The sequence below is a fragment of the Onychomys torridus genome, chromosome 20 (assembly GCF_903995425.1).
Source record: "Onychomys torridus chromosome 20, mOncTor1.1, whole genome shotgun sequence".
Lineage (NCBI taxonomy): Eukaryota > Metazoa > Chordata > Mammalia > Rodentia > Cricetidae > Onychomys > Onychomys torridus.
This window is the reverse complement of record NC_050462.1, coordinates 15,686,621-15,690,508: the sequence shown is the minus strand read 5'-3', so window position 1 is coordinate 15,690,508 and position 3,888 is coordinate 15,686,621.

Genomic DNA, 3,888 nt, shown 5'->3' with positions numbered 1-3,888 from the left:
AGTGAAAATTGTATTCTCACTCATTGAAGTAATTGGGGACAGATTCGCCTTTGTGACAAAGAATCATCCATCGGCTAATACAGATACAGAATTGTGGGCTGGGCAAAGGGAAAATACAAAAGGCATCTCACAGGGTCTTTGGACAAGCTTTCTGTGCAGTAAAGCCAATAAGATACAATGTCTGTAAACTCTGTAAACTCTAGGATGTGTGGGAAAGATTAAGTTGGGGACAAAAAGAAACAAACTGTACAGGACAGTATGCAATTAGCTGCTAAATGATGAAGCCTTCAAGGAAAAACCCTTTAAGAATTCCGAGACGTGGGAAGGTGAAGAAAAAGCCTGTGTTTATCAAGTGCCTCCCAGGCGGTAGGCGCTTCAAATGCCCCATCTCTTCCAATGGTCATAAAAGGACCTCTTCTTCATTTCCAGGAGAGGACAGAAAGTTATACAGGTTAATTAGCTTGCAAGTAAACAAATCCAGGACTGGGTGAAATGAAGGAGAGCATTTAGAGTGTAGCTAGATCAAGATCCTCCCACTGCGCTGCCTCTTCCCCCAGCTCTCTCTGCATTATTCATAAATGCAGGGCTGAATTCCAGGCAGTGTGGTCCTCAGGGAACAGAGCTGAGCTTTGGGTTAGGCTTAGGGACCTTTGTGAATACCTGTCCTTTCGGCCAACAGGAAGTCCCCTGGGACACAGGTAAAGGAAGAGAGATTTCTTTTTATATCGTCTTTGAACAATGGGTCTGTGGAGTGATGAATGATTTGTTTGGAAGCAGGCCGACCCACAAAAACACCCTCCTGCTTTGACAACAGTTGGATCACTTCTGCCCTCCTGATTCCCACTGGTTTACATTTCTGTCCCAGTTATCTTTCCCCTTGATTGCATTCAGAACACTTTGGGCCCGTTCTGATGAAACTTTTCTTTGAATTTTATCTCCAATCCTGTTGTAAAGACTTCACGGGGTAACTGTGTGCATTATCGCCCCAGACACCCTGACACAATGCCCCAGGGTCTAGTATCACTTAGGAAAACGTAAGATAAGTGTCTTTCTTTTTCCGAGAAAAAGGTAAGACTTGAGAGAGGAAAGCTTCTTCACACTGCCAGGCTTGAGGTTAGGGGGAGTTCTGTGTTCTTTTATGAGGTAGTTCATAGCAGGAGACACAGTGCAGGGGGTGGGGTGGGGTGGGGTGGGGGTGGGATGGGGGGATAGAGGAGCACTCAGGTAAACATAGCTGATTATCTTCACAGGTCCTGGAAACAGGAGGACAGAACTCCATCATGGCCATGTCACACCACTCCCAAGGAGTATTTGTATAATGTGTGTGTATTAAGAAGTGAAATTATTGGTTTAGGTGCGCATTTGTGGCACGTGCGTGCATGTGTGCATGCGTGCGTTTGTGTGTGTGTACACCTTACGGAGGTCATCCCATAAACTCAGGTGCTAGTCTTCAGTTTCCACCTTCTTTGGGACGGGGGTCTCTTGTTTTTGTGTTTAATCAGGCCAATTAGCCCATGGGCTTCCAGGAACTCTCCTGTCTGCTTCCCATCTCTCCATGGGTGTGCTGGGATTGCCGGTGCTCACTTTGGTTCTTGGGATGTGAACGTGGGGTCTCACATTTGTCTGGCAGAGCACTTTCAGTGATTGAGCCCTCCACCTAGCCCCTGTGAAGTGTAGTTTTGCACAGCTTTTCCACAGTTGTAAGAACCCGTGACATACACAAATACAAACCAGAAAATGGTAACTGCGATTTCTGTGATTCCATGTATCATTAAAATTTTTTTTATGTTGTTTTTTTCTTTTTATTTATTCTTCTCACACACAATATATCCCAGCTGCAGCCTTTCCACTCCGCTCCTCCCAGTTCCTCCTCCCCTCTCCCCCAGATCCACTGGTCCTTCATTTCCCTTCAGAAAAGAACAGCCCCCCCCCCCCCAGGGACATCAACTGAACACAGCATAACAAGTTACACTAAGTCGAGGCACAAAGCCTCATATCAAGGTTGGAAGAAGTGACCCAGTAGGAGGAAAAGGGTCCCAAGAGCAGCAAAAGTGTCAGAGACACCCCATCTCCCACTGTTAGGAATCCCACAGACACCCCAAGCTAAACAACTACAGTACGTATGTAGAGGACCTTGCACAGACCCACACAGGCTCTGGGATTGCTGTTTTAGTCTCCGTGAGCTCTTATGAGCTTAGTTGATTCTGTGGGCCATGTCCTCATGGTGTCCTCGACCCCTTGGGCTTCTACAATCCTTCCCCCCTCTCTTCCACAGGGCTCCTCAAGCTCTGGCTAATGTTTGAGTGTGGGTCTCTGCATCTGCTACCATCAGCTGCTAGAGGAAGCCTTCCTGATGACCACTGGGCTAGGGACTGATCTGGAGTTCTGGAAGCTGGCTCAGTCTCTGGTCAAGCAGGGAGCTTCTGCCTGAGTTGTGGGCCACACTTTATATTGGTATTTACAAAAGACTATTGCAGAATCTAAATAAGAATGGTAAGACTTATGCTAAAAATTTTCTTTTGAAGTACTTTGGATTGAACCCTGGGCCTCATGTATGCTAAATATGAGCTCTGCCATTGGGTTACAGCTTCAGCATATTTTAAAGAAAAGGACTTCCTATTTTAACATGTTTACTTATACTTTTTTCTTGCTTTTTTAATAAAAGGACTGAATGAAAAAAAAAGAAGAAGAAATTGAAAAAAGGACATGACTGCTCCTAGGTGTGGTGGAGGAGAAAGTTTATTGTAGATAAAAGGGAGAGCATAGTCAGGGGCAGAAACGTCTGGGAGAGTCTGGAGGGAACATGACCCTGAGCCAGGCCACGTAAGAAGGGTGGCAAGGAGATGGGGGAGAGCCAGGAGAGTAAAGGGCAGTGTCTTAGTCAGGGTTTCTGTTGCTGTGAAGAGACACTGTGGCCACATCAACTCTTATAAAGGAAAACGTTTAATTGAGGTGGTAGTTTACAGATTCAGAGGTTCATTCAGTCCATTATCATCATGACAGGGAGCATGGTGGTGTGGTATGATATTTTGTTTGTGTTCTGACAAATAAAGCTTGCTTGGAGATCAGAGGGTGGAGCCAGCCACTAGTTAACCATAGAGGCCAGACAGTGGTGACATGCACCTTTAATCTCAGCACTTGGGAGGATCATACCTTTGATCCCAGCACATGGAAAGTGGAGACAGGACTATAAAGTGAGTGGAGACAGGATCTCACCCTCCATTCAGTCTGAGGATTCATAGAGACATGATCTCCGCATTCAGTCTGAGCATTGAAAGTTTCCGGTGGCTGGCTGTTCTGCTCCTCTGATCTTTCAGCTTTCATCCTGACATCTGAGTCCGTGTTTTTATTTAATAAGACTAATTAGGGTCCTGTTTCATGATAGCGTGCAGGCAACAGGAAGTAGACCAACTCACTGGGTGTGGCTTGATTAAGCCTATAAGACCTCAAAACCTGCTTCCACAGTGGCACCCTTCCTCTAAGAAGACCATACCCATTCCAACAAGGCCACACCTTCCGTTAGTGCCACTCCCTTTGGGGGCCATTTTCTGTCAAACCACCACAGATAGACAAAAGAGGCAGGGTAACCAAAATGAACGGATTATATAGAGAAGGGCAGCTGGGGGTAGGGCAGCTCAGCCCCTGGGCTAGAGAAGTTTAGGGTAGGGTGCAGGGTATGCTATCCATACCCTGTAACAGGTAGGGGCTGAGGGTTGATGGGAGCCAGGTCCACTTTGATATGTTAAATAAGCACTTCAGTTAACCATTGGTCCCAGGTTTGAGACCTAACAAGGGTCTCTATTTCACTTTGCATTGGGCCCCATGAATAATGTAAGTGGTATCTTCTGACTTTTATGTCTGTTGTGCTTAAGAAAAATTGTCAGTAGG